Consider the following 8,177-nt stretch of genomic DNA (forward strand, 5'->3'; position numbering starts at 1 on the left):
GCACATATGGAGCCAGACTTCAGTCATTTATTTGTATCCATATGGGCATATCTACAATGTGAAGTGATTATGTTAAAATCATACTACTTTCTAATCATTGTTTATGTATACACCATTATTGTTTCTATACATGTTATCATTAATAGCTTAGATTTTTGTAGACTTAGATAAAGTACCTCACTTTACCAGTGTCTTCTATCTTGTAAAATTCTGAATGTGACTTGCATTTTGTATCTATATTATTAAAATTTTAATTAGTAGGAAGTAGGCCAACACAGTATTTCTTCTATAACCGTGTAACTGTTTTTCAAAATTAGGTCTTTAGTTAGGGTGACCATACATCCTGGTTTGCCAAAGACAGTCTTGGTTGAAATATTGATTTAGTATTAAATGTCAGACTTAAACTAGATACTAAGGTGTTTCATTATAAATCTTAATATTGCCTCCTTTTACTCAATACATGTCAACCAGCTCATAGGTCACTTTTGTCAACCGGGGTGATTTTTTAAAATGTACATTTTTTTTTAAAGCCCTGTGGTACCCAGAAATTCTTACTCCTAAATGGAAACGTGATACTGGCAAGGTTTGCCTTTTAAAGGCCTTTCATCTATTTTTATTTAAGGTTTTTTTTTCCCCCCCCCCTTACTGAGACTTAAATATCTGGTCAGATGAACTAGATTCCAAAACCTTGAAATGCCTTTATTCACAGGCATTCATATAAATCTAATACTGTTTGTACTAAGTTCAGACTTTTATTTCCTGATCATCATTTGACCCAAAGGACTTATTGGAAATGGCCAGTTGGGATTAGAGGTCCTGCCTCTTAGTACAGAACACTTTTACTGAGGAAGGGAGGGAGATGTGCAGCCCCGGCTGTGGGTTAGACATCCTCTGGGCTAATAGCAGTGAACACTTATGACAAATCTTGTGATTTTGACACAGGATGCTTCCACATACTTGATCTGGATCTCTGCAATTTTCTTTTTTTATAAACTCTTTAGTTTTTTATTTTGTTTTGTTTTAAGATTTTCTTTATTTTGAGAAAGAGCACAAGCAGGGGGAAGGGCAAAGGGAGAGGAAGTAGACTTGCCATTACCCAGGGAGCCCCACGTGGGGCCCATCCCAGGAATCTGGGATCATGACCTGAGCTGAAGGCAGATGCTTAGCCTTGAGCCACCCATGTGCCCCTAAACTCTTAAATTTTTGAGTACTTCTGGATCTACAGAGAAGTTAAAAAGGTGTAGTATAAGATTCGGCTTGCCCTACTGTTCTAATCTTACATTATTGTGGTGTGTTTATCACAAGAAACCAGCTGTGGTATATTATCTTTTATATTACCGTTACCGGTTAGTCTATTAATGTCTTTTTTTTTTTTTTTCCCAGTTCCAAGGTCCAGTCCAGAATGCCACACTGTATTTAGTTGTCATTTCTTCTTGGTCTTTTGTGGTCTTTGGTGGCTTCTCAGTCTTCTCCTTGTTTTTCATGACCTTGACAGTCCTGAGTGTGTGGAGGTATGTTGTGTAATGTCCCCTAGCTTGGATTTGGTTTTCTTCTCAGGACTACATTAGGGCGCCAGGTTTTAGTGAAGAGCACAGGTGATACACCCTTCTCATTGAATCCTTGGGGTAAATGATCCCCACATGACATCACAGGTGATGTTATCCTTTGTCACTTGGTTAAGGTGCTGTCTGCTGTGTTTCTTCGCTGAAAAGCTATACTTTTTTCCTTTCCATATGCTGATTTTTCAAAGTTCAGCCCTTCACTTAAGGTGAGTGGGGCTTTAGCTCCACCTCCTGGAAGGGAGAGTACCTATGTATATTATTTGGAATTCTTCCATATGGAAGACTTGTTCTCCCTGGTGCTTATCCATATGAACTCTTAATTCAGTATTATTTATTTTGTTTTTCAAATTATTTCAACTTTGGCTATTGGGAGTGCTTTCAGATTGGCACTTCTATCCCTTTGCTATGCCCCCTCCTTTTTTTGAGCATCTCCTTGTGTTGCAAGAAGCTCCATGTCCATCTTGTATTTTCCCTGTCTCAGTCCTCAAATGAGCCATTTCTCCTGATTTATTGGAGAATGGTATTTAAAAACCCAAGATCTGGCCATTAGGTATGAGGTTTGCTTCTTTTTTTATTTCTATTTTTTTTTTTAAAGAAATGTCACCCTTTTTTTCCACTATTAGCTATTAATTATTTAAGGGTTGTAGGGAAGAAGAGTATCCTTATCCCAAGTCTTTAGGGGCTGAGCTCCCTGTACATCATTAGTGAAGCACTGTCTTTTTCTTTCTTTTCTTTTTTCTTTTTTTTTCTTTTTTGGTCATTTCAAGAATTAAAAAATTTTTTGTTCTTTTCTGAAGCATTCTCTTTTAAGTCACCAGGATATTGAGAATAATACATGCAAAGTTGCTTTATGAGCTGTAAAACATTACATAGAAGTAATTCATTATTATGAAAGAAACATAATAAAGTCCCTTATCTTCAGGAATTAAAACTCATTTTAGGAAATAGCACATTTATTTACACAATTTCAGACTATATGTTGAAGTATTTGGCGTGTTTTATAAACAAAAACTTCTACAGGAATATATAGAAGGGAGATGACTTGTGGGTTGGAGAGGTTGGTCTGTGCCTGGAAGGTGGGGAGTCAGCTGGGGAGGAGTAGGAGTGTATAGGAGAATCCCAGTGAGGGTGGCTGAGTGAGCAAAAGCTCAATGAAGCACATAAAGTTTCTTTGAGAGAAAGTGAGTAGGCCAGCCGGAGCGTAAGGCTTGTGAAAGAGCCTTTGAGACCCTGGGTGAGAATGGGGAGCAATTATTAGAAAGGAACCAGATTGTGTAATGTGTGCATACTGCCATAATCGGTTCATATTACTCCCAATATTTTCAGGACACTTTCAGGGTGTGGGGCAGGAGAATGACATGGTGGTAGGAAGATAATTACTAGTGAAATAATCTTGTTGGTACTTTTTTTTTTTTTTTTAAGATTTTTATTTATTGGGACGCCTGGGTGGCTCAGTTGGTTAAGCAGCTGCCTTCGGCTCAGGTCATGATCCTGGCGTCCTGGGATCAAGTCCCACATCAGGCTCCTTGCTCATCGGGGAGCCTGCTTCTCCCTCTGCCTCTGCCTGCCATTCTGTCTGCCTGTGCTTGCTCTCTCTCCCTCTCTCTCTCTGACAAATAAATAAATTAAATCTTTAAAAAAAAAATAAAAAAAAAAAAGATTTTTATTTATTTGACAGACAGAGACCACAAGTAGGCAGAGAGGCAGGCAGAGAGAGAGAGGAAGGGAAGCAGGCTCCCCGCCGAGCAGAGAGCCCGACGCGGGGCTTGATCCCAGGACCCTGAGATCATGACCTGAGCCGAAGGCAGAGGCCTAACCCACTGAGCCACCCAGGCGCCCCTTGTTGGTACTTTTTTAAAAGAAATACTTATTTTTTTTTAAAGATTTTATTTATTTGACAGAGAGATCACAAGGAGACACAGAGAGGCAGAGAGAGGAAGGGACTCAGGCTCCGTGCCGAGCAGAGAGCCCGATGCGGGGCTCCATCCCAGGACTCTGGGATCATGACCTGAGCTGAAGGCAGAGGCTTTAACCCACTGAGCCATCCAGGTGCCCCAAGAAATACTTATTTTTTAAAGGCTAAACCAGTCTTTTTTTTTTTTAAGATTTTATTTATTTGTCAGAGAAAAGGAGAGTATACTCAAGCAGGGAGAGTAGCAGGCAGAGGGAGAAGCAGGCTCCCCATTGAGCAAGGAGCCAGACGGGGGACTCGGTCCCAGAACCTTGGGACCATGACCTATGCCAAAGGCAGACGCTTAACCGACTGAGCCACCCAGGTGTCCCAAGATTTTATTTATTCGAGATAGACCGAGAGCAAGCAAGTGAAAGAGCACAAGTGAAGGGGAGGAGCAGGGGGAGAAGAAGCAGGCTGTCCATGGAGTAGGAAGCCCAGTGTGGGGATTGATCCCTCAATCCTAGGATCATGACCTGAGAGAAGCCAGACATTTAACTGATTGTGCCACACAGGCAGTACCTTCTGCCCTTTTTTTTAAGGATTTTTATTCATTTATTTGTTAGAGAAAGGATAGAAGCAGGGGAGCAGCAGACAGAGGGAGAAACAGGCTCCCCCTGAGCAAGGAGCTCAATGCAGGGCTCCATCCAAGGACCCTGGGATCACGACCTGAGCTGAAGGCAGATGCTTAACTGACTGAGCTACCCAGGCATCTTCTTTTGGTACTTTTTTGATGGAGATCTTTTTACTACATTTTGTACTTTCCTTGTTTTTTAAATTTTTTTTTTTAAATTTTATCTATTTGACAGAGATCACAAGTAGTCAGAGAGGCAGGCAGAGAGAGAGGAAGGGAAGCAGGCTCCCTGCTTCACAGTGAGCCCAATGTGGGGCTCGATCCCAGGACCCTGGGATCATGACCTGAGCCAAAGGCAGAAGCTCTAACCCGCTGAGCCACCCAGGCGCCCCTAAATTTTTTTTTTTAAAAGATTTTATTTGACAGAGATCACAAGTAGGCAGAGAGGCAGGCAGAGAGAGGAAGGGATGCAGGCTCTGTGCCAAGCAGAGAGCCCGATGCGGGGCTCAATCCCAGGACCCTGGAATCATGACCTGAGCTGAAGGCAGAGGCTTTAACTCACTGCGCCACCCAGGCACCCCTGTTTCCTTGTTTTTTTTTTAAACAGTATACCTGTCCATAAGTTAACTTTTGATTATTCAAGGTCATAAATGCAGATTTACAGGTAAGAATTTTGCTCTGCTACATGCAATGATATTGGTAAGGCCCAAAGAACTATATTTTGGGATGTTTGCTTGACACTAAATGGTCCCAAACTGTAGTGTGTTCTACTGGATTACAAAAGTAATAATATTTTCATTACATGTAAAAATTTGAAGAATATAGTAAAGTTGGAATTTATATAGTCACTTTAGATACATTGCGTTTTGCATTTCACTTAACATTATAACAAGTGGGGGTTTTTCATGTTACAAACTTAGTGTAAGCCATTTTTGTGGCTGCTTAATGATCTATCCAGTAGGTTTGCTATATAGCTGGGGTTTTTTATGTTTTATTAAGTTTTTATTAGGTCAGTTTAATAAGTTACAGTAACAAAATAATCTTTCATGTTTCTAGATCTTTTTTTTTTTAAGATTTTATTTTTTGCCAGAGAGAGAGAGAGAGAGAGAAGCAGACACCCTGCTGAGCAGAGAGCCTGACATGCCGAGGGCAGATGCGTAACTGACTGAGCCACCCAGGTGCCCCTCTAGATTTTATTTCTGATCTGCATTTTGTTAAGTTCTGTTATTTAATATTTCTGTGTATACATTTTCATAGCAAAATAGACTGTATTTAAGCCTTGTTTTGAAAAGCCAGGAATATTTCTAAGAGGAACAGAGTTTCTTAACTAGGGTAAGAGGTTGTAAAACATTGAAGGCCGTGGTTGAATGACTGGTAAGAAAAATGGCAGCACTGAAGTTCAAATTTGGCTCTGCTTTTTCCTAGCTGAGTAAATGTGAACAGGTTACTTCACCCTCTGAGCTACAGTACCTTCTGTCACATTATGAAACACAGACACTAATCCCTCCCTCAAAGGATTGTTCTAATTTAAGGAAAAAATGACATAATGGTCTAAATACCTATACAGTCCGTTGTGCTCCAGAACTTAGCTCTCTTCCTACTCTCTTCCTCTTCCTCCTCCTACTGAACATTAGTACATAATGTGTCTACACCCTTCTTATTTTCTTCTGTTTCTGCTTGTGTGTTTTCTTACTGAAATAGCTTTCTCTTCTCTGTCTAACCCCCAGGCTCTTCCTGTGGAAACGCTACCCATTCTTCAGGGCTCAACTCAAGTGCTGATTTTTTTTTCCTGAAAAGTTTCTAACATTCTGAAAAACAGTACAGAAAAATAATATGCTTGTTTTCAGTTAAGCGGCAAGAATAAAGAATGGGTGTTAGAGAGTACCACCTCAGCAACGGCTGTTTATGTGCTATGTGTTTGGTAAAAGCCTGGCTGTAAAGATGAAACAAACCCAATATGATAGAGTACTGAAGGGGGACATGATTTCATTGGGTCACTTGGCCTTGGTTAATTACAGCTAGGAAGGCTATAGGAATTTGCAGAAGTTGACGTTAAGTGTGAGGCACTGTCATTCTAGGAAAGTAATACGGATAAGAAGCTGTTCCAAAAGGTAGAGATAGGTAATTTGGGTCTTGATTTTCATAAGGCACAAAAGAGGACATTAAGGAAAGGACAAAATTGTAAATTTGCTCTTGGTATTTAGGTAAACACATGCATTAGCTTTTAACTGTGAATTCCTTTTCCTCAGCTTGACTGACTGTGTGTGTAGTTTGCTAGTCTCTTCCCTCAACCATGTTTTTTTTCCCTGCAATAAGAAATCCTCTGGAAGCACAGTTCAGCCCCACCTCTGAAGCTGTCATGTGTTCCCACCAGATGAACAGACTCGGGGACCGGGACTGGTGAGTCCTCCACAGTGTGGCCCCTGTGTGTGCTTGTGGCCGGCCCCTTCTGCCGTGGCTGAGCCCTCACTGTTCCTCGAGTCGCACTACCCCTTTCTTGCCTCCACGCAGTTTTTCTTACCTAGGGTGCCCTCTTTTCCTCTCTTCTGTTCCTTACAGGCCTATCTGTAACGTTTTCCTGATGCTCTCCAGTCTCCCCAGATCACTGTCCCCAGCTCTCAGGCACCTGGAATAGACTTCTCTCTCTTCAGAGTCCTGTATGCCGTTCTTATGTAGGGTCCGTAGGTGCCAGGGTTGTCTTACGTCTGTGCCTGCTTGAATGCTTACGATGGAGCATACAGCTATTCATGATCTTTAATTGGATTATTCCCTAAATTGTAAGATAACCATTCTTGTTGCTTTTGTGGATGACTTTTAGAAACTTTTGGATTTCCTTTTTTGGATTACCAGAGTCATACCCAGTGCTTGTTACAGGCAGTGCCATACATGTAGGATACTTTATAGTTTTCAAAGTAGTTTTTCTTTCTTGAAATGCACATGAAACGTGAAGTCAAGGGACAGCTTGATAGTATGTCTTAATTTCAGCAAGGCAGAGTAATACTGAGTGGACTTAAACTGATTTTGAACTTCTGACACATTTAATAGATGTTGTCAGCCTATCAATTTCCGTAAAGCTCTGTACTGTTTGGTTAAATTGTGTGTGTGTGTGTGTGTGTGTGTGTGTGTGTGTGTTAGCAGTTTGCAGTTTCCAGGTGGCAAAAAGTATGGAGGGAAGCTAATAGACAATTACAGTTCAGAAAGATTTTAGGCTGAAACACTAAAGTGAAACCAACAAGATTTAGTTTAAATGGAATAAATGTTAAACCAGTTAGGATTAATAAAAAGTGCATTGTACAAGTCCAAAATGTGGATAGGAATCTGTCATTGCTTTTTTTTTTTTTTTTTTTTAATGTGAGGGCCAATGTATTAGTTTGTTACAGGCATATTATGAGTCCAGTGTAATTTCTCTGCTTTAAAAGGTGGGAATGCTGGGGTGCCTGGGTGGCTTAGTTAAGCATCCAACTCTTGATTTCGGCTCGGGTCTTGATCTTAGATCTTATGGTCTTGAGTTTGAAACCTGCATTGGATTCCATGCTGGGCATGGAGCCTACTTAAAAAAAAGGGGGGCGGGAGGGAGAATGCACCCTTAGTTTAGGAGAACACACATAATCACACAAAGTCTTCTTTATTCATTGATAGCCAGTTTTCATGTAAAATTGGGGTTTAATTCTTTGTGTCTTTGATTTTGTTGTTTTTAAGTGAAACAGTGCTTGGTTAGATTCCATTCCGTGGGGGAAGAGGTCTGGGATGGTGAGTAGACTTTAAACTGTGGTTCCAAGGGAGACCATTGGAGAGCTGATTTTTGTTCGAGAGAGCACCTCTAAAAGATCCTGGGTAAAAAAATAACTCCTGGATGTATCCAGGAGCCTTCAAGTTCTTAGCAAGGCAGTTGTCTGGTCATGCCTGGGACAATGCAGTGTGGTCTTCTAGCATGTGGAGGGAGGTAGAGTAGATCAGTTATAAGATTCCTTCTCATCCAGTAATCCAATGATACCAAGTAATTCACCGTGCGGGATATATTGGACAGTTCTGTACTTTGAGATTTGTCAAGAGGGAAATAGAAAAAAGTAGTGGGAAAAACTCTTATATT

This window comes from Lutra lutra, chromosome 4 (genome assembly GCF_902655055.1).
Source record: "Lutra lutra chromosome 4, mLutLut1.2, whole genome shotgun sequence".
Lineage (NCBI taxonomy): Eukaryota > Metazoa > Chordata > Mammalia > Carnivora > Mustelidae > Lutra > Lutra lutra.